Source organism: Mesoplodon bidens, assembly GCF_964165515.1.
Source record: "Mesoplodon bidens genome assembly, chromosome: 10".
NCBI classification, from domain to species: Eukaryota; Metazoa; Chordata; class Mammalia; order Artiodactyla; family Ziphiidae; genus Mesoplodon; species Mesoplodon bidens.
In genome coordinates this window covers 22,733,002-22,756,914 of record NC_138172.1, presented here as the reverse complement: position 1 = coordinate 22,756,914, position 23,913 = coordinate 22,733,002, and the positions used below count along the sequence as shown (strand labels likewise).

General features: G+C 39.2%; 1 long non-coding RNA gene across 1 annotated transcript in view; it reads left to right on the top strand.

The window, feature by feature from the left end:
• Window positions 1–21,450, top strand: part of LOC308623813 — a 157,562-nt gene extending 136,112 nt beyond the window's left edge. Inside the window, exon 3 of the long non-coding RNA XR_014016890.1 lies at window positions 21,294–21,450. This is a non-coding gene — a long non-coding RNA (uncharacterized lncRNA). The remainder of the gene's footprint in view (window positions 1–21,293) is intronic.
• Window positions 21,451–23,913: the final 2,463 nt, after the last annotated feature.

Genomic DNA, 23,913 nt, shown 5'->3' with positions numbered 1-23,913 from the left:
TTAGAATTATAGATCTGAGAAGATTCAGTTTTGATTTTTTTGGTAAGAATACTTTAGGTGGTATTGTGTGTGTCTATCAGGAGCCCATAATCATCTGGTCTTGCTTTATTTTGTGGAGTTAGCAATCACTGATGCTTATCAAAATCATTATTTCATCAGGTGTTACAAAATGATGATATCCTAATTCTAGCATTCCTTCTGCAATTTTTAGCTTACATGCTTCTCTATAAAGGGAAATTTCCCCTTATCAACTATTGGTTACATGGAAATAGAGTTCGTTTAAGAAAGAGAGTATATCTTTGATTTCCCCCCCAACATTTACTAGTTTTAAAAATAATGTGACTGTTCCCCTGGCAAAAGTGACCAACAATTTAAGAGGTAACCCAATCAAATTCTTGCCAGCAAAATCGTGTCATTGAATTGTCTGTTGAGTCAATTATCAGTCGTATTATACCAATGTACTCTTGGTTTTAATTTTTATTTTCTATTTTAGTGACAATAAAAGGCAATCTTTAAGCTATTGAAGAGCCGTTAATAACGAGACTAACATTTCTTCATTTTTTAGGTGTCAGGCACCCAATGTGTCCAGCCGTCTGGCATGTAACATACATGAATGAAGTGGTCCAGGTGAAGGTCGTGGCCAACAGGAGGGTGCAGGTCCTCTCTGAGGGCAGCAGAGGTTACTCAGCTCTGGCCACCATTGTCCTGTAGAAAGTTGTGTGGTGAGGGGGGTGGGATAGTATAGCCAGACCTTCCAAACAAGCTGGTAATCTGAATTTTCATATGATGCCTCCTGACTTTTAAAGGTTGTCAAATAATGTGATATTTTAAAACACCACCTCACAAGGTCAAAGAAAATACATCTCCACATGTATCTAGCTTATGGCCTGCTAATACATTATTTCTGCTATAGGTAATTTAACAGACTATTTTCATTTCTATTGCCTTCTATATTTATCTTTTGGAAGTTAACGGGGCATGTGGTCCCCTCCTTACTCCCCAGTCTCCCTCCTAATTACAGATAGTGACCATACCTTAGGAAGAGCTGATCTGGCCCAAAGGCTTCACTTTCCTGATGGGACACTGGGGCTCAGAGAGCAAAATGTTTTGCCTAAAGTCAACTGACCTTGTGGATGATCTAAACCTTGAATCCAGATCTGAGGCTGGTGTAGTGCACCTTCCACTGGGTACCACAGCCTTTTACTAGCAAAACAATACTCCGGCAACATTGTCACCTCTCCCCACTAGAAGCATCTACTTTCCCAGGCCTTGACCCTTCCTCACTTGTCCTGTTGCTGGGAGGCAGGGAAGGAAGAAAGGAACTAACATTGACCTAGAACCTGCAATGCTCTGAACCCCGTCCTAGATGCATTATATTTGTTACCTTAATAATTAACCATCACACAAAATCCTCAAGATGTGGGTACTATTATCTTTTAGATAGATGAAAAAACTGAGGCTCAGAGATTTAAGTAACTTTCTCTGGGCTACAAAAGAAGTAACAGACTCAGGTCTGTGTAACTCTCAAGCCTGTTTGTTTGTTTTTTTCATAACCTTATACTGCCTTCCATCTCCGAGCTCCCAATGACACCCAATGTCATTTTCTTAATTTCTGCAACACCATAACCCAAGCCAGATGGCTTCAGTAGTAGTGCTGCTTTCCTAGAGGACAGCCAAGGACCACAAACAGCAGGTTGTCCCGGAGGTTTCTCTCCCATCATGTCTACTACTCTTTTTCCTCCTCTTCAAATTGCCCTTCTGGAACTCATTTACTAGCCAGAACAAATCTACTGCCTAAGTTAGGGTCCTGAAGGAAACAGATAAAACATGCAAATGGGGTATTTGAGTTGAGTACTATGAGGGTATTGTTATAAAAGTATGGGCAGTGTTAAGAGAAACCAGAAGAGATGGTGAAGCACCCCATGGCTAGCAACAGCAGGGAACAGTTAACTGTTGCCCAACCCCAACTGTGGCCTTGGAAGAACACAGCCCCTGTAGCCTCATAGCCTAGCAGGGAGGGAGCTGGGGAATAAACATGATGAAGTCTCCTCCTTCCATCAATAATAATAATAATAGATATAATAATAATAACAATAATAATAAAGAAAGGGAGAGAGTGGAACTGGAGGGACAAAAAAAGAATATGCAATATTCCCCCTGCTTTTCTCCAAGCTGCTGCCACCAAAGTAGACAGGAACCCTGTGCTGAAGGGCACCTCTGTTAGAAAGGATCAGAATGCCTCCCTCTCATTCCCAGCTTCACTTCTGTCTCCCTGGCTGGAGTCCCAGCCAGCTTGCATGCAGACACACCTTCAGCTCTGCATGGGCAGACGTGAGAGTCTCCACCATCTGGGTCAGACATCTGGGGTTTTCAAGTTCATACTATCGTATCTTGAGTAGAAAAGCTGTATTCTTTCCCTAGCACATCTGCACTGTTAACATCTGTATGTTTCTGCTCTTTCCAAAGGCCCGACCTGTGTTTTCAACTCATTCTCTTGCTTTCTCTGGCCCTACCCTTTTTCTTGTTTTTTTTTTTTTTTTTTGCGGTACGTGGGCCTCTCACTGTTGTGGCCTCTCCCGTGGCAGAGCACATGCTCCAGACGTGCAGGCTCATCGGCCATGGCTCACGGGCCCAGCCGCTCTGCAGCATGTGGGATCTTCCTGGACCGGGGCATGAACCCGTGTCCCCTGCATCGGCAGGCGGACTCTCAACCACTGTGCCACCAGGGAAGCCCATCTTTTTCTTGAACCCCTAGGAATATTTGTCCCCCAAACCCCTCTGCTTCCAGGCCCAGAGTGCCAGAGGAATAAAGTTATTTTCATTTTATGAATATGCATATACAAAACCCAAGATATTTTCCAAGAGAAATTGCAAATTTGATCTGCAAGAAATGTATTGCTATTTCTGCCAATGGGTAGAAGCATTGTGAAATTAGACTAAGGGCAAGCTAGTTTTGTGCTCTCAGGAAGCATTTTGCCTTTTTGGAGAGCAGAACTGCTTTTTCAGGAGGCTGATGTTGCTTGGAAAACAGCTTTTCATTTTCCAAACAACCATACAAAGTTGGGTTTTTGCCCTCCTTCAAACTTAGAAAAGGTGATGTATGCTCTTCTTCACACAGATGCGTAAGTTAAGTACTTTGCTTCAGAAATCCTAATTTCTTTCCTAGACCACATTGGGATTTCCTTCCTCATGTTAAATCCTCTCTCATGTAATCAGCAGAATGTTACAATTTGATACTTTTTGGGTTCCTCACTGCTTCCCCTCTTCCCCTTACATTTGCTTGATGTATAACAACATGCTTGCATAAAGGGTATGTAATTTTTTTCACCATCTACAACATGGTACAGAGAGTAGCAAATGAAAAAGACAGACCAAGAACAAAGGATGGGGATCTTAGTCATGGAAACACTTCAAACACTGAAAGCTTATGCCAGTTGAACTTTGTGGCAGTTGACAAAGATAGACCAATATTAAGTTATTTGTGTGCCTTCTATATAAGACTTCATTCCTCTCCTAAGCAGGGGGACATCCTTACTTGCAACTTTTCTTTGCTCCTCCCATTTCTTGATGCTGAAGCAGCATGCCCAGTGGTTTAGAGCACAGGCTCTGAAGTCTGACAAACAGATCTGGGTCTGGGTCTTGGTTCTGCCACCCTTTAGCAACATGGCTTTAGGTAAGCCCTTAACCTCACTGAGTCTCAGCTTCCTCACCTATAAAATCAGGAAAACAATAGTCCCACTGCAGAAGAATTCTGTGATTATCAAATGAACCAAATGCATGTAAATCATTTAGCACCAGGCCTGACATACAGTAAGCGCTCAGTAAGGGTCAGCTATTATTTGTTAATTTCCATTTAGCTCCAAAAGCAATGCCACCTGTAGATTTATCTTCCCTCCTCCATGTGAACTTTGTTCAAAATTTGACAGACATTTCCATTAAATTTCTGTTTCTAGTATCCTCTGTCCTAATTATTTGGTTTTGCATCATTGACAGAATTCTCTAGGCCCTTCGCTGAATGCTGTATATTCCGAAACGCTCTTCCTTTTCCTTAAAGCCATTCATACACTGAAGTGCTAGCACATCTGATTGATGACGGGAGCCTCCTGGGTCCTCCCCATCCAAAATAGTAAAGCCCTCATCTGCTTTTGAGCTTCAACAAGTTTCCCCTTTTCCCACTGTTGTTCTAAGACCTAGCCCAACATCAGTATGTGAGGCAAGTGACTGCTTCATTTTTAACCTTAAATTGTGAGTTTCCTTGGGATTTCCCTGGTGGTCCAGTGGTTAGGACTCAGTGCTTTCACTGCTGGCACCAGGGGTTCACTGCCAGGGTGCAATCCCTGGTGGGGGAACTAAGATCTCACAAGCCACATGGCACGGCCAAATTCTAAAAAATTATAAATACATAAATAAATAAATAAATAAATAAAGCCTTTCCCCTTTTATCTTTCATCTCAAATCTCACTGCTACCTTGACTATAACTACAATATAATCATTTTCTGTTGTCCGACACAGTTTTTTCAGAAGCAGAATATAAATTTTAATCTTAATTGCTAAATGCACCACTTAATTTTTTATTGAAATTATTCTGAGGGGTGTGGACTTCTTACTTTCTTGTTTATTGGTGCAGTTAAAATATAAAACAGATTAAAATGTAAGTTTTCTTCTTACTTTGAAAAGAACTTTAGGATTCAAAGTATTTTTAAATTTATAAAATATATGTAAGTTATAAAGAATAATGATATAATGAATGCCTGTGTACCCACTACTCAGTTTATGGGGAAAAATATTACCTTTGCTTTGAAATCCCCTTAAGTGTCCCCTCCTGAAATCATCTCTTTCTCTCCCCTTCAGAGGTAATGACCTTTACTGAATTCAGTTTATTATCTTTGCTTTTGCTTGCATTCCAATGAGTGAATATATCACAATTTATTTCTGCATTTTATGTTGATGGATTGAGTTCTTTCCAATATTTTAAAATTAAACTTTGTGGTTTGCAATAATTATGGACTCACATGAAGTTGTAACAAGTGATAGGGAGACCTCCCACACAACATTTATTCAGTTTCCCCAAGTGTAACATCTTGTAAAACTCTAGTACACTATCATGGCCAGGATATTGACTTTGATGTACTAAAGAAAGATATAGTACATATCCATCAGCCCATAGATAGCCATACTCACTTTCTTCAAACCTTACCTCTTTCCTTAACCTGAGGCAACCCATAAGCTGTTCCCCATTTCTAGAATGTTCTCTTTTCAAGAATGTTTTGTAAATGGAATCATACAGTATATAACCTTTGAGGACTGGCTTTTTCTAATCTGCATAATTTTCTGGAAATTCATCCAGCTTGTTACATGTAACAATAGTCCATTCCTTTTTATTGCTGAGGCGTATTCCATGGTATGGATGTACCACAATTTGTTTAACCATTTACCTGTTTAACAACTTCTGGTGTTTCTGGCTTTTGGCTATTACGAATAAAGCTGCAATGAACATTTGGGTACAGGTTTCGGTGTAAACCCAATTCCTCATCTCTCTATGCTAAATGCCTAGGAAAGCAATTGCTGGCTCATATGATAACTACATCGTTAGTTGTCTAAGAAACTGCTGAATGGTTTTGCAGAGTGGCTGTACCATTTTACATACCCACCAGCATACTTGAGTAATTCAGTTTCTTTGCATCTTTGCCAGATTTCGGTATTGTCATTGTGCCTTATTTTACTCATTGTGATAGGAGTACAGTGAAATCATTTTATGGGTTCTATTTTCATTTCCATAATGGCTAATGATGTTGAGCATCTTTTCATCTGCTTATTTACCATCTATATATCTTCTTTGGTGAAATGTCTTTTGCCATTGTTCTATTTAGATTCTTTGCTTTTTTTAATGTTGTGCTTTAACAGTTCTTTAAATATTCTGAATACCTGACCTTTTTTGGATATATGGTTTGTGAATATTTTCTCCTTATATATTTAGTTTGTCTTTTGATCTTCTTAATAGGATCCCTAGATCCCAGCCACTTTGCCTTGTCTTTACTGTGTAGAGTCATACATATCTCCTCCCCTAATCCCCCCAGAAATTTAGTTACACTTAGTGGGAGGAATAAGAAAAACTGTCTCTACTCTTTCTTCCCAGAAATGTAAGGGGCCCAGTTCTTTTTTTTTTTTTCCTTTACCTAGACCTGTGCTCTTAAATACATTAGCACAAGTGAATACTTTGATTAAAATTAAAATGAATTAAAATATCCAGGTCCTTTGTCACACTAGCCACATTTTAAGTGCTCAGTAGCCACATGGGGCAAGAGACTACCATATTGGACAAAAAGATTATAGAATATTTCCATCATCATCAAAGTTCTGTTAGGCAGCACTAGCTTAGAGTACATAAACAAGGGCAGAATTACTGGGTGGAAGGGTATGAGCTCCTTAACCCTTATTATATATTGCTAAGATGTTTTCCGAAGTAGTTGTGTTGATTTTCACTTCCATTAGCAGTGAATAACAATTCCTATGTTCCATATTTGTGTTAATACTGGGTAGGGTCAGACTTCAAACATTTTTTAAAATTTATTTATTTATTCATTTATTTAATTGTTTTGGCTGCATTGGGTCTTTGCTGCTGCATGTGGGTTTTCTCTAGTTGCTGAGAGTCACTGGGGGCTACACTTTTGTGTGTGTGTGTGTGGAGATTTCATTTTATTATTTTAACATCTTTATTGGAGTATAATTGCTTCACAATGGTGTGTTAGTTTCTGCTTTATAACAAAGTGAATCAGCTATACATATACATATATCCCCATATCTCTTCCCTCTTGCATGTTCATCCCACCCTCCCTATCCAACCCCTCTGGGTGGTCACAAAGCACCCAGCTGATCTCCCTGTGCTATGCGGCTGCTTCCCTCTAGCTATCGATTTTACATTTGGTAGTGTATATATGTCCATGCCACTCTCTCACTTCGTCCCAGCTTACCCTTACCCCTCCCCATGTCCTCAAGTCCATTCTCTAGTAGGTCTGCGTCTTTATCCCCGTCCTGCCTCTAGGTTCTTCATAACCTTTTTTTTTTTTTTTTTAGATTCCATATATATGTGTTAGCATACAGTATTTGTTTTTCTCTATCTGACTTACTTCACTCTGTATGGCAGACTCTAGGCCCATCCACCTCACTATAAATAACTCGATTTCATTTCATTTTATGGCTGAGTAATATTCCATTGTATATATGTGCCACATCTTCTTTATCCATTCATCTGTTGACAGACACTTAGGTTGCTTCCATGTCCTGGCTATTGTCAACAGAGCTGCAATGAACGTTGTGGTACATGACTCTTTTTGAATTATGGTTTTCTCAGGGTATATGTAGTGGGATTGCTGGGTCGTATGGTAGTTCTATTTTTAGTTTTTTAAGGAAACTCCATACTGTTCTCCACAGTGGCTGTATCAATTTACAATTCCACCAACAGTGCAAGAGTGTTCCCTTTTCTCCACACCCTCTCCAGCATTTACTGTTTGTAGATTTTTTGATGATGGCCATTCTGACCACTGTGAGGTGGTACCTCGTTTTAGTTTTGATTTGCATTTCTCTAATGATTAGTGATGTTGAGCATCCTTTCATATGTTTGTTGGCAATCTGTATATCTTCTTTGGAGAAATACCTGTTTAGGTTTTCTGCCCATTTTTGGATTGGGTTGTTTGTTTTTTTGATATTGAGCTGCATGAGCTGCTTGTAAATTTTGGAGATTAATCCTTTGCCAGTTGCTTCATTTGCAAATATTTTCTCCCATTCTGAGGGTTGTCTTTTCATCTTGTTTAAGGTTTCCTTTGCTGTGCAAAACCTTTTAAGTTTCATTAGTTCCCATTTGTTTCTTTTTGTTTTTATTTCCATTTCTGTAGGAGGTGGGTCAAAAAGGATCTTGCTGTGATTTATGTCAGAGTGTTCTGCCTATGTTTTCCTCTAAGAGTTTTATTTATTTATTTATTTATTTAGTTTTAAATTTTTTTTTTTTGCGGTACGCGGGTTTCTCACTGTTGTGGCCTCTCCCGCTGCAGAACACAGGCTCCGGACGCGCAGGCTCAGCGGCCATGGCTCACGGGCCCAGCCGCTCCGCGGCATGTGGGATCTTCCCAGTCCGGGGCACGAACCCGTGTCCCCTGCATCGGCAGGCGGACTCTCAACCACTGCGCCACCAGGGAAGCCCTCCTCTAAGAGTTTTATAGTGTCTGGCCTTACATTTAGGCCTTTAATCCATTTAGAGTTTATTTTTATATATGGTGTTAGGGAGTGTTCTAACTTCATTCTTTTACCTGTAGCTGTCCAGTTCTCCCAGCACCACTTACTGAAGAGGCTGTCTTTTCTCCATTGTATATTCTTGTCTCCTTTATCAAAGGTAAGGTGACCATATGTGCGTGGGTTTATTTCTGGGCTTTCTATCCTGTTCCATTGATATATATTTCTGTTTTTGTGCCAGTACCATACTATCTTGATGACTGTAGCTTTGTGGTATAGTCTGAAGTGAGGGAGTCTGATTCCTCCAGCTCCGTTGTTCTTTCTCAAGATTGCTTTGGCTATTCAGGGTCATTTGTGTTTCCATACAAACTGTGAAATTTTTTGTTCTAGTTCTGTGAAAAATGCCATTGGTAGTTTGATAGTTTGCATTGAACCTGTAGATTGCTTTGGGTAGTATAGTCATTTTCCCAACGCTGATTCTTCCAATCCAAGAACATGGTATATCTCTCCATCTATTTGTATCATCTTTAATTTCTTTCATCAGTGTCTTATAGTTTTCTGCATACAGGTCTTTTGTCTCCTTAGGTAGGTTTATTCCTAGTTATTTTATTCTTTTTGTTGCAATGGTAAATGGGAGTATTTCTTTAATTTCTCTTTCAGATTTTTCATCATTAGTGTAAAGGAATGCAAGAGATTTCTGTGCATTAATTTTGTATCCTGCTACATTACCAAATTCATTGATTAGCTCTAGTAGTTTTCTGGTAGCATCTTTAGGAATCTATATGTATAGTATCATGTCATCTGCAAACAGTGACAGCTTTACTTTTTCTTTTCCAATTTGGATTCCTTTTATTTCTTTTTCTTCTCTAATTGCTGTGGCTAAAACTTCCAAAACAATGTTGAATAACAGTGGTGAGAGTGGGCAACCTTGTTTGTTCCTGATCTTAGTGGAAATGGTTTCCGTTTTTCACCATTGAGGATGATGTTGGCTGTGGGTTTGTCATATATGGCCTTTATTATGCTGAGATATGTTCCCTCTATGCCTACTTTCTGGAGGATTTTTATCATAAATGGGTGTTGAATCTTGTCGAAAGCTTTTTCTGCATCTATTGAGATGATCATATGGTTTTTATTCTTCAATTTCTTATATGGTGTATCACATTGATTGAATTGAAGAATCCTTGCATTCCTGGGATAAACCACACTTGATCATGGTGTATGAACCTTTTAATGTGCTGTTGGATTCTGTTTGCTAGTATTTTGTTGAGGGTTTTTGCATCCATGTTCGTCAGTGGTATTGGCTGTAGTTTACTTTCTTTGTCTGGTTTTGGTATCAGGGTGATGGTGGCCTCGTAGAATGAGTTTGGGAGTGTTCCCTCCTCTGGTATATTTTGGAAGAGCTTTAGAAATATAGGTGTCTGCTCTTCTATAAATAGTTGATGGAATTCACCTGTGAAGCCATCTGGTCCTGGGCTTTTGTTTGTTGGAAGATTTTTAATCACAGTTTCAATTTCAGTGCTTGTGATGGGTCTGTCTGTACTTTCTATTTCTTCCTGGTTCAGTCTCGGAAGGTTGTGCTTTTCTAAGAATTTGTCCATTTCTTCCAGGTTGTCCATTTTATAGGCATATAGTTGCTTGTACTAATCTCTCATGATCCTTTGTATTTCTGCAGTGTCAGTTGTTACTTCTCCGTTTTCTAATTCTGTTGGTTTGAGTCTTCTCCCTTTTTTTCTTGATGAGTCTGGCTAATTGTTTATCAATTTTGTTTATCTTCTCAAAGAACCAGCTTTTAGTTTTATTGATCTTTGCTATTGTTTCCTTCATTTCTTTTTCATTTATTTCTGATCTAATCTTTATGATTTCTTTCCTTATGCTAACTTTGGGGGTTTTTTGTTCTTCCTTCTCTAATTGCTTTAGGTGTACAGTTAGGTTGTTTATTTGAAATGTTTCTTGTTTCTTAAGGTAGGATTGTATTGCTATAAACTTCCCTCTTAGAACTGCTTTTGCTGCATCCCATAGGTTTTGGGTTGTCGTGTTTCATTGTCATTTGTTTCTAGGTAGTTTTTTAGTTCCTCTTTGATTTCTTCAGTGATCTCTTGGTTATAAAGTAGTGTATTGTTTAGCCTCCATGTGTTTGTATTTTTTACATATTTTTCCCTGTAATTGATATCTAGTCTCATAGCATTGTGTTTGGAAAAGATACTTTATATGATTTCAATTTTCTTAAATTTACCAAGGCTTGATTTGTGACCCAAGATATGATCTCTCCTGGAGAATGTTCCATGAGCACTTGAGAAGAAAGTGTATTTTGTTGTTTTTGGATGGAATGTCCTATAAATATCAATTAAGTCCATCTTGTTTAGTGCATCATTTAAAGCTTGTGTTTCCCTATTTATTTTCATTTTGGATGATCTGCCCATTGGTGAAAGTGGGGTGTTAAAGTCCCCTACTATGATTGTGTTACTGTTGATTTCCCCTTTTATGGCTGTTAGCATTTGCCTTATGTATTGAGGTGCTCCTATGTTGGGGCATAAATATTTACCATTGTTATATCTTTTTCCTGGATTGATCCCTTGATCATTATGTAGTGTCGTTCTTTGTCTCTTGTAATAGTCTTTATGTTAAACTCTATTTTGTCTGATATGAGAATTGCTACTCCAGCTTTCTTTTGATTTCCATTTGCATGGAATATCTTTTTCCAGCCCCTCAGTCTGTATGTTTCCCTAGGTCTGAAGTGGGTCTCTTGTATACAGCATATGTACGGCTCCTGTTTTTGTATCCATTCAGCCAGTCTATGTCTTTTGGTTGGAGCATTTAATCCATTTACATTTAAGTTAATTATCAATATGTACGTTCCTATTACCATTTTCTTAACTATTTGGGGTTTGTTATTGTGGGTCTTTTCCTTCTCTTGTGTTTCCTGCCTAGAGAAGTTCCTTTAGCATTTGTTGTAAAGCTGGTTTGGTGGTGCTGAATTCTCTTAGCTTTTGCTTGTCTAGAAAGGTTTTAATTTCTCCGTCGAGTCTGAATAAGATCCTTGTTGGGAAGAGTAACCTTGGTTGTAGGTTTTTCCCTTTCATCACTTTAAGTATGTCCTGCCCCTCCCTTCTGGCTTGCAGAGTTTCTGCTGAGAGAGCAGCTGTTAACCTTATCGGGATTCCCTTGTATATTATTTGTTGTTTTTCCCTTGCTGCTTTTAATATTTTTTCTTGTAGTTAATTTTTGATAGTTTGATTAATATGTCTTGGCGTGTTTCTCCTTGAATTTATTCTGTATGGGACTCTCTGTGCTTCCTGGACTTGATTAACTCTTTCCTTTCTCATATTAGGGAAGTTTTCAACTATAATCTCTTCATATATTTTCTCAGTCCCTTTCTTTTTCTCTTTTTCTGGGACCCCTATAATTCGAATGTTGGTGTGCTTAATATTGTCCCACAGGTCTCTGAGACTGTCCTCAGTTCTTTTCATTCTTTCTTTATTCTGCTCTGCAGTAGTTACTTCAACTATTTTGTCTTCCAGGTCACTTATCCGTTCTTCTGCCTCAGTTATTCTGCTATTGATTCCTTCTAGAGAATTTTTAATTTCAGTTATTGTGTTGTTCATCATTGTTTGTTTTTCTGTAGTTCTTCTAGGTCCTTGTTAAATGTTTCTTGTATTTTCTGCATTCTATTTCCAAGATTTTGCACCATCTTTACTAACATTACTATGAATTCTTTTTCAGGTAGACTGCCTATTTCCTCTTAATTTGTATGGTCTGGTGAGTTTTCACCTTGCTCCTTCATCTGCTGTGTGTTTCTCTGTGTCCTTATTTTGCTTAACTTACTGTGTTTGGGGTCTCCTTTTCACAGGTTGAGGGTTCATAGTTCCTGTTGTTTTTGGTGTCTGCCCACAGTGGCTAAGGTTGTTTCAGTGGGTTGTGTAGGCTTCCTGGTGGAGGGGACGAGTGCCTGTGCTCTGGTGGATGAGGCTGGATCTTTTCTTTCTGGTGGGCAAGTCCTCTTCTGGTGGTGTGTTTTGGAGTGTTTGTGGCCTTATTATGATTTTAGGCAGCCTCTCTGCTAATGGGTGGGGTTGTGTTCCTGTCTTGCCAGTTGTTTGTCATAGGGTGTCCAGCAGTGTAGCTTGCTGGTCATTGAGTAGAGCTGGGTCTTGGCGTTGAGATGGAGATCTCTTGGAGATTTTTGCTGTTTGATATTACGTGGAGCTGGGAGGTCTCTGGTGGACCAACATCCTGAACTCGGCTCTCCCGCCTCAGAGGCACAGCCCTGACACCTGGCTGGAAAACCAAGATCCTGTCATCCACACGGCTCAGAATAAAAGTGAGAAAGAGAAAGAAAGAAAGAAAGAAAGAGGGAAAGAAAGGGAGAAAAATTAAATTAAAAAGTTATTAAAATAAAAAAATGAAAAAACAATTATTAAAAATAAAAAATTTAAAAGTAATAAAAAAAGAAACAAAGAATGAAAGAAGAGAGCAACCAAACCAAAAAACAAATCCACCAATGATCAGAGGCGCTAAAAAGTATATTAAAAAAAAAAAAAACGGGCAGACAGAACTCGAGGACAAATGGTAAAAGCAAAGCTATATAGACAAAATTACTCACAGAAGCATTCACATACACACTCACAAAAAGAGAAAAAGGGAAAAAATATATATAGAGTTGCTCCCAAGTCCATGTCCTCAATTTGGGATGATTTGTTGTCTATTCAGGTGTTCCACAGATGCAGGGTACATCAAGTTGATTGTGGAGATTTAATCTGCTGCTCCTGAGGCTGCTGGGAGAAATTTCCCTTTCTCTTCTTTGTTCTCACAGTTCCCGGGGTTCAGCTTTGGATTTGGACTCGCCTCTGCGTGTAGGTCGCCTGAGGGCGTTTGTTCCCGCCCACATAGGACTGGGTTAAAGGAGCAGCTGCTTCGGGGGCTCCGCCTCACTCAGGCCGGGGAAGGGCGGGGAGGGAGGGGCACGGATGCGGGGCAAGCCTGGGGCGGCAGAGGCCAGCGTGACGTTGCAGCAGCCTGAGGCGCGCCGTGCGTTCTCCCCCGGAAGTTGTCCTGCATCACGTGACCCTGGCCGTGGCGGGCTGCACAGGCCCCCGGGAGGGGAGGTGTGGGTAGTGACCTGTGCCCGCACACAGGCCTCTTGGTGGCGGCAGCAGCAGCCTTAGCGTCTCATGCCCGTCTCTGTGGTCCGCGCTGATAGCCGCGGCTGGAGCTCCTTTAAGCGGTGCTCTTAATCTCCTCTCCTCGCGCGCCAGGAAACAAAGAGGCAAGAAAAAGTCTCTCGTCTCTTCGGCAGCTCCAGACCTTTTCCCTGGACTCCCTCCCCACCAGCTGTGGCGCTCTAGTCCCTTCAGGCTGTGTTCACGCCGCCAACCCCGGTCCTCTCCCTGCGCTCCGACCGAAGCCCGAGCCTCAGCTCCCAGCCCCCACCCGACCCGGCGGGAGAGCAGACAAGCCTCTCGGGCTGGTGAGTGTTGGTCGGCCCCAATCCTCCGTGCGGGAATCTCTCTGCTTTGCCCTCCGCATCCCTGTTGCTGCGCTCTCCTTCGTGGCTCCGAAGCTTTCCCCCCTCCGCCACCCACAGTCTCCGCCCGTGAAGGGGCTCCTAGTGTGTGGAAACCTTTCCTGCCTCACAGCTCCCTCCCACTGGTGCAGGTCCTGTCCCTATTCTTTTGTCTCTGTTTGTTCTTTTTTCTTTTGCCCTACCCAGGTACGTGGGGACTTTCTTGCCTTTTGGGAGGTCTGAGGTCTTCTGCTAGTGTTCATTCTTTAGGAGTTGTTCCACATGTAGATGTATTTCTGATGTATTTGTGGTGAGGAAGGTGATCTCCATGTCTTACTCTTCCGCCATCTTGAAGGTCTCCCCACGGGGCTACTCTTTGTTGCAGTGCACAGGCTTCTCATGGCGTTGGCTTCACTTGTTGCAGAGCATGTGCTCTAGGCGTGTGGGCTTCAGTAGTTGTGGCATACTGGCTTCAGTAGCTGTGGCTTGTGGGCTCTAGAGCGCAGACTCAGTAGTTGTGGCACACGGGCTTAATTGCTCCACAGCATGTGGGATCCTCCCGGACAAGGGCTCGATCCTATGTCCCGTGCATTGGCAGGTGGATTCTCAACCACTGCGCCACCAGGGAAGTCCGCAGACTTCAAAAATTTTTGTCCTACTGATGGGAGTGAAAACGGTGAGGTATCATTTTCTCATTTACTAGAGAATGGCTATCTTTTTATGTGGTTATTGACCATTATGAAGGAGATTGTTCAAATCTTTTGCCCATTTTTCTATTGGGATGTTTATCCTTTTCTTATTAATTCATAGAACTTTAAAAAATGTATTGGATGCTCATATTTTGTCAAGTAGATGTACTGAAAATGGCTTCTCCACTTTGTAGTTATCATTTTATCTATGGCTTTTATTAATCAGTATAGCATGGGCTAATCGGGAGTAACAAATAAACCTTGAACTTCAGTGGATAACTAAGGCTGATGTTAGTCGGTGGTCCCCTCTTGAAGCTGTGCCTTAGAGAACACATGGCAAAGGAAGGAAAGCTGAGGACTCTGTAGGTTATTTCTAAGTGCAAGGCCTGGAAGTGGCTTCTGTCACTCCTGTCCAAATTGCATCTCATCATTCGGCCCCAAAGGAGGCTGGGAAGTATAGAATACTCCCACACTGATATTTGGGAGTGCTCAAGTCTCTACCACATGGTGTTTTAAATGAACAGATGCTCTTAATTTTAATGTAATTGAACTCAACTCTCTTTGTGGTTTCTACTTCTGTCATATTTAAGAAATCTATCTCCACTACAGATCAGCTCCAGAAAAAATGGAGAATTCCTTGGACAGAATGGTGAAGATTTTTTTTATATTGCCTTCTAAGATTGTTATACTGTTGCTGTTCACATTTAGGTCTTTAATTCCTATGGAATTATCTTGCTTTAGTTAGGAGTCAGTTTTGTTTCAGAACTATTTATAGAAAAATCCCTGTTTCCCACTAGTCTGTCAATCGAACTTCCATAGGTGTGTGGATATATTTCTGAGTTCTCCACTCAGTTCCACCAGTCTATTCATCTGTCCCTGGACCAATACCACTTCATCTTAAATATTAGATTTTTATAACTCTTAATACCTGGTAAGGCAAATATCTTCTCTATATATTTCCTGTTATGGGATGTTTTGACTATTTTTGTTCTTTGTTCTCTGTTTAAATCATATAATTTTTTGCCAAATTTCAAAGTAAAAACTATTCAGATTGAATATATGGATCAATCTGGGGAGAAGCAATATTTTTATAATACTGAGTCTTCCCGTCTATGAACCATGGTACATCTTTACATTTATTTAGCTCTTTTTAAACATGTTTCCATAGAGTTTCACAGGTTTTTGATATTGTTAAGGTCTTGTGCAACTTTGGTTAGATTCATTTGTTGGTACTATTGCAAATGCTATCTTTTAAAGGTGTACATATTTCAACTGTCTATCCTTTATGGAAACTTAATTTTTTTTTTTGTATATGTGTGCAGTTCTTAATTTTTAGATATTTCCTCCTGGCTTTCATCCAGAAACAAGGTTTAGATGGCTAATTTTATTTTCTACTCCTGAGAGGTACAGTTTTATTTCTAGTTTGCCTGCTGACAGTGTAATTTTCTAGCTCAGGTTAATGTGTGGAATCTCCTAGTAGGCTTCCCACTCTGAGAGATTTTTCTTATGTCTTCACTCTCTGTGAGGCCATGAAAAGTGAAGTTCAGAGCTTTCTGGGTTCAGAAGTTGCCCTTGGGGTAAAGGTGAGCTCTGGTCCTCTTCTTACCATGTTGGACTCTTGTTTTCCCCTAACTTTAGGTCTCTGGAGAATTCTTACCTTCTTGCGAATTTGTCAAAGCAGTAAAATAGATATGCATATTTTTATTTACTTTTACTTACTTTTAGTCTGAGAGTCAGATTATTTAGTCTACCATGTTGCCAGAAACTGAAATTGAGATACAGGCACTAACACATATATATTATTAAACACCTTCAGAAATACCTATAATAATTCTAAAAATATTACTCTATAATTATTTTTAAAGGCTTGATTTAAATGACTTAGTTCAATTGCTATTTTGCTGTCTAGAATTACAAATCTTGATAGCAAAATATTGTCACTCTACCTTCTTTAACTGGTTACTTTTTTCCCCCCTCATTTTTTTTTCTTACTTGGCTGTTAAGTCAATAAAGTTCTCTTAGGCTTGTGTTCAACAAAGTTATCTTATCCTTCTTGTTAGGTGGATTGACATTTAAAAAAATTCCACTCAGCCTCCTAACACTATGGCCAATATTTTACACTCTAAGTCGGTGAGAGTTGATGGTAAACTTGCTAGATCTTGCAAAGTCAAGTTGTCTCTGATATAAACTTTCTTCCCTTTCTTGACAATTACTCAACAAATGGCTATTGAGTTTCCACCACAAATCTGTTACGTGATAATGGCAAGCTTGTTCTGATAGCCATGGGGTGTTAAACCAGATTTTCCCGAGTGAGAATCTGATTAAACATCTTCTGTGATATTGCTAACTCTGCCCCTTCTTTCACAGATTCCCTACAGCAATTTCTCAGGGAGACTGGAGGATATAGTTAATTGCTTTTTCATATTTCTCCTCTGTGATGGTAAAGCCAACACATAAAACAGAAATAATAATTTAAGCCCTAAAGAAACCTCTGGCAATTCAGTCAAGAAAAATTCAAAATTATTAATTCATTTTAGTGCAGTATCATTATAATTAACATTAAAATACTTAAAGCAATATCTCAATGTATTAACTTCCTTTTTCTTGAGAAGTGAACATTGGCCCACAAGGTATCATATGTGGGTGTATAATCTCATCAGTAGAGATCTGTTGTAAATCTTGTTCTATAACTTCAAAAAATCTGATAAATATGTCTCATGAAGTAAGTATTTGCTCAGATCATTAAAACACTGCCCTTTTGAGTGGTCGATAAAGTTAACTGACACGTTTTCTTAAATACTTTAAATGTCATTAAAAATACTTATGTTTCAAAATAACTGATCTCTGCTGTTGAAAAAGAAAATAGAGATAAGGAGATAGAAAAAAAATCCATTATTTCATTTCTCAGAAATAACCACTATAACATTTTCAAAAAGTTTTATTACAAAATAATTTCAAATTTACAGAAAGTTTGTAAGAATAATACAGAGGACTTCTATGTACCCCTCATCTAGATTTTATATATATATATATTTCTATATCCTGCATATATAAAAATCTATTATTTTATATATATATATAAATGTATCTATATTTACTGTGTTTTTCTGAATCATTTTCTGATATATTTCCTAAGAGCAAGGACATTCCATTACATAACTTCAACTCTATGATGAAATTTGGGAAGTTTAGCATTAATACAAAATCCTGATTTAAAATGCAATCCGTATTCAAATTTTGTCATTTTTTTCAATAATGTTCAGTATAACAATTTTCCCGTGATCCAGGGTTCAATCAAGAATCATATATAGAATTTAATGGACCTGACTCTTTGGTTTCTTTTAATCTGGAACATTTCCTCAGCCTTTCTTTACCTTTTATGACATTGACATTTTTGTGGAGAAGAGGCCAGTTGATTTCTAGAATGAGTCTCAATTTGTCTGATATTCCTTAAGTTTGAAAGGGCTTTGAAAGAGTTGTATAAACTCACTGTCAGCCCTGCCTCCCCTTCTCTCTTGAAATCCTAATTTACTCTGACTTTCATCCCTACCATTCTTCCAAGATTGCTTTTACTCAGGTCATCAGTGATCTTCATGTCACAAAAGTCAATGGTCTTTTCTCAGTCCTCCTCTTATTCAACCTTTGAGCAGAATTTGATAGAATTTATCTCATCCTCCTCTTTGAGGATATCATACTTTTGCCACTAGGCTTCCTTCACATAGCTCTTTCCTTTATCTCTTTGCTCAGTGGTCCCTTCATCTAAGTTTTGCTGGATTCTCTTAAGCTTTCATTCCCTAAATGACAAAATAATATATGGCTCAGTCCTCAGACCTCTTTGCCTTCTACACTTATTTTCAAGGTAGTTTCACCTAACTAGAAAATGGATTTAAATACCAGTCTAAATCTATAAAACCAGGCTGGAATTCACTCTTGAGCTCTAGATCATGCATCCAACTTTCTACCTCCCATTTGGAGCTCCTATAAGCATCTCAAACTTAATATGTCCATTACCAATTTCTTGATAATTTTTTGAAAGCCTGACAGTCTTTTCACTCTACTCAGAATAAAAGTCAAACTCCCTGATCAGCTCGGTGCTTTGTGACCGCCGGGAGGGTGGGAGGGAGGGAGACGCAAGAGGGAAGGGATATGGGAACAGATGTATATATATAACTGATTCACTTTGTTATAAAGCAGAAACTAAAAAAAAAAAAAAAAAAAGTCAAACTCCATTAGAGGGCATTACATAACATGGATTCCCATTAATTTGCTTATCTCGTCTCCTACCTTCTCTCCTTTTACTTACTCTATCCTGCCACACCAAGTACACTTGTACCTTGGGACCTTTACACTTGCTGTTCCCTCTGCCTGTAATCCTCTTCCTCCAGAAACCTACATGACTTATTGTCTTATTTCAGGTTTCTGGGGAAATAATTTCTCATCAGAGAGGTGTTTCTTAAACACCTTAAATAATATTGAAATGTTCCCTGCACCAGCCATATCACTCTTTATTCAGTATTCCTGTTTTACTTCTCTTTGTTCCATTATTGTTATCTTAAATAGAGCCTTTTCTCTCTATCCCTCCCCTAGTAGAATGCTAACTCCACCTGCATAGACATTTTGCTTTGTTTACTCTTATACATACAGCTCTTAGAATAGTCATTAACTCATGGTAGGCATTCAGGAAACATCTGTGAGGTGAATGAATATCCTTTCAGATCTTTTCTATGCCTAGAAGTGTCTATTTAAAAATTATTTGGATAATGTTCTCTCTATGGTTCTGTCAATTGCTTCTTACTTAGTATTATGTCCTGAACATCTTTCTACGTCACCAAAAATAGATCTAAATCATTTTCCATAGCCTTAGAATATTCCATTATGTAGAGGTGGCATAGGTGATATATTCAAACTCAACTGATGGACAGTTGGATTGTTTTCAATTTTTTGCTATATCAAACAATGCTGCAACTAATAACCTTATGTTGAAGTCTTTTGTAATGCAATTTGTCAAACAACTATTGAGTATCTGCTTTATGCAGTTCACTGGTCTGAACAATGGGATGGGAAAGCAGAGACAAATGTGACATGGTTTCTGCATTCAGCGAGCTCATGACCTACTCAGAGAGACAGATGATGATAAATAAGGATGATATATTTTAGAGAATTATGAGTACTGCAAGACCAGTAAAGAAGTACAATGTACTAGTGGAATTCAGGGATAGGAACTACCAGAGATAAAGAAAGAGGCAGAAAGACTTTCTGGAAGGTCTATATAGTTAAATTGGGCTTTGGTAAATGTTTCATTCAATTGACAGAGGGGCTGGGGAGGAGAGAGTGCCACAGTCAGAGGATGGTGGGAACGATCCTTGGATAAGTTAACTTTCTAATTTGGCTAGAACAGAAGATGGGTGAGTGATAAGGCCAGAAATGTAGGTTGAGGCAGGAGCATATGGCAGATAAAAAATCATTATCAAGTCAAAGGACCCAGGGATAGAAAATATTATAGAAATGGATCCACTTGACTTACCTATCAGATTTTTCATTTTGGGGAAAACAATTTTCCTGGACTATCCCGGCCTGTGAGAATTCAGATTCATTATTTCTAGGTATTCTGGTATTTGAAGAGAAACTGAAATATTTGTCTTTTTAAAAGATAAAATTTCCTGACTTTTAACTGCTGGCCATCAACTCATATTTTTTCACAACCTCTTTTTGTGAACCACAGAACAAAATAACAACAATAATAAAACTCCCAATTCACTCACTCCTAATGGGCCATATGTATCCTGCGAGTCCCCAGTTTGTAAACTCTGCCCTGAATAGACACTGTCTACTAATATGGTGAATTTCAATCTTTTGGACCTTGAACCACAGCAAGAAATTCCATTCTACATTGCGACCTAATACGCACACACATAAACATAGATAAATGAAGCTAAACTTTCAGAAAACAATACTCAATCCTAACAATTTACTTAACTGAAAGGAAAGCACTCTGATCTAGTCTACTTCGATCTAGTCTATTCTATTCTAAAAGGAAATGTTTGTCTTGACCTACTAAATTAACTTCAGGACTCACAATGGTTTCAAAACTTATTAAAAACACTGTCCTGACTATGATAATTCTTTTGCCCTCTAAATCTGTGTTATCTTGTAATATCGCTTAAGAATTGCCTTCTCAGTTGCTTAGAATTTAGGGAGCCAACTAGAACATAAATAGCTCTGGGAAGGAGCTGCTTTTTTCTCTTAGACCCACAGGCTCAGCAAATGTAACATATATTTGACTCTTGGATGCTGGGACTTGGGCCTTTGTGGGTCTCCACAAATCGGCTTTTATATTCTGAGTCCCAGGAGCTGTGGATCTGTAACCCTATTATTTAGCTGGAGGAGACGGTCAATGGATATCACTTAAGAAGCTGTTTGTGACTAACTCAGCCAGCTCCCCTCCAACAATGTATCTATGAACCTCAGCATGAGAGTGAGATCCTCTTGACCTCAAGGTCAAATTGACTCATCTGACCACTCCTCCAGCTCCTCCCTCAACGCCTGTCCAGGTCCCGATTGGTAGATTCACTATGAAGGACGAGTCATAAAGGACCCTACTATTTTAAGCTTCATGTGATCAGTACCCTTCCCGGTTACTAAGAAACACAAATGATTTTAGTTACCTTGAAATTAAATGTAGCCTAGAACACATCAATATTTGTCAGGTCATATTGCAAATGAGCTACTGTATTCATAATGGATGTGTCACTGTCATAAATATGACACAAGGGCATTTTCAAAAAGATGATTATCCACTCTGATGGGAGAGAAATACAAGCTTAAGAAATTAACATTCTCACCACCTCCTTGTCTTTCTTTGCTTTGCATTATTTAGGGTTCTCTGGTGACTCGATTGAAGTCCTCCCTGCCCCCCGAAACCTGCAGCGTACAGAGCTTTTGGAATATACACCACCCTGATATCAAAGGAAGGAGCCCTGTTGGAGGAATTGACATTTCCCCTCTCATCTCTGGGTTAATGGAAAGACCCGTATTCAAAGGTACCTTTGTCTCAGTGGGAACACCACAAGACATCTTTTGTTTTGATTTATATTGGTTGCAGGTACATGCTGGATCAAAGCACATGAGAATGGGAGAAAGAAGCCAGATGCAGAGTTGATCCAGGGGAAAAACTGAACTATAGGACATTTTACTTTTTTGTTTAGCAAGCTGTATAATAACTGGCCAACATTTATTATTTATTATTATATTATTTATATTTATATTTTTAAATCTATTATACCATTTATTATTTATTCTTATTATTTATTATTGAGCATTCATCATACACAAGACCAGTGGTCCCCAACCCTCCTGTTCATTCAAATCTCTTGAGGGGCTTTTTAAAACTATAGTTGTCCTGGCCTCACCCCCAAAGGCTCTGGTTTAATTGGTCATGGCTGGGGCCCAGACAGTGGCACTTTTTAACAACTCTAAGGTGATTCTAATGTGCAGCCAGGGTGGAGAACCACTGTGTTAGATACTATTTAAAAACTTTTAAATTATTAGCTCTTTCAGTACTCATAGTAAGTCTATAAGGTTGCCATTATTATCATTATCCTCAATTTTCAAATGAGAAAATAGAATTAAAGAGAGTTAAGCGTCATTCCTATGAGTGTACAGGCCAGTAGGGGTGGAATCCAAATCTATCCAGGTATTTGGATTCCAAAATGCAAAGCAAGTTTAATGCAAAGATCAAGGGCAAGAGAAACACTTTCTGCCAGGTGTTTGGGGCAAGAGTCATAAAAAGATGACTCCAAAGGAAGACGAAAAGGTGAAGTAGAAAGTTTAAAGCATCTGCAAGCCTGGCTTCATGGGTGTGCAACCTGTACATGGGCTCAGAAGGGTCCCATACTTAGTTTAATGCTCTGTGTTGCTGTCTTGGAATTCTTAATACATTTTGAACAAGAAGCCCTACATTTTCATTTTGCACTGGGCTCCACAAATTGTGTAGCTGGTCCAGAGTATCAGGCTCATGAAAACTGAATACTGGCCATTTTTCCTTCATTTGAATCATGGGTTTGATGAGGTAGTTGATTGCTTCCCTGGAGTGATTTCAGCAATTTCAGTGAAGTAGGGACCACCTCCTTCTTTGAGGGCACTTTTCCTAGAGCTGGAAAAGCAAACATCAAAGGCATTGACAAGGGAGCCATAGAACTCTGAGTTGCATGCCCTCTCTAGAGGCAAGGGGCCAGAGTGAGGGGGTGGGGCAAATAAAAAACAGCAGATGCTCTAAAATATAGGTCCTTCCATCTTTCTAAGTAATAATTGCTAACATTTATTGAGTGTTTTCTATGTTCTAAGCACTGTTTTATGTAGTCTACATGCATTGTTTCCTTTAATCATCACCACTCTATGAGATAAATACTATCATTTTATCTCCTTCTTATGGATGAGGGAAATGAGATACAGAAAGGTTAAATAACTTACCCAAAGTCACAGAACCATGTAAGAGGAGGAACTGAGGTTTTAACCAGACCTGTGCACCTCCCCACTACACTGTGTGGTCCCTTAGAACATAATGGATCAATTCCTATGTGTTCACCTGAGCTCCTGACCATTGCACTCTCCAGAGATGCTCCTTACCAATCTCCTATCTCATAATTCCCTTACATGGAGGGAGTCAGGTGTCACAGGAAACAAAAAGTTCAGGAATTAGGAGGCTCCAGTTCGTGTCCGGTTTCATCCCTGATGTTTACTGGTCAGATAACTCTAAGCAAGTCATTTTATTAAGTTCTTTATTTTTACCCCATCATCACCTATTCATGGGACACTTTAAATGTGCTAGGCACAGTGCTCCTTTCTTGAATTTCAATAGCAAGTCAGAATAGGTCTCTTCCCTTTTGGAATATGCCTCATTCTGAAAAGGGATTTGAGGTACTTAATTACCAGTTTCAGTTTCCCTGCTTGTTAAAAAGAAAGCAGATGTGAATTGAGTTGTGGGTGGGAGTGAGGGGAAATAATAGCTATTTAAATTTAAAAATGGAAGGATTATGAAATGTTGTTGTGCAAATATGATCTGTTATTACATGGATTTCCACCCCTAGACAATTTGGGCTACTTACCGAGTTCCCAAGTGTGACTTGTGATTACATGGCCAGCTATCTCGTCTCCTGTTTGAATCCTACACTTCCTTTAAGACTAAGAGCAAATCCCATCTATTTCAGTTGATTTCTTTCTCTGGAATTCTTTAAAACCAAATCATAACAAGGATGGTGATTCTAAGAGTAACTAACCTTTATGGAGCACTCACCATGAGCAGATTCAATGACAATACTTATTGGATTAGCTCATTTAATTTAACCCTTAAAACAACCCAGTGAGATAGGTACATTTTACAGGTGAGGGGACTAAAGCTAGGGAAGGAGTACTAATCCCAGATACTATTCCAAGTGTCAGGATTCAAACCCTGGGTTTGAATGGGTCTAGTGTCCAGGCTCTTAAACACTGCTGTGGCC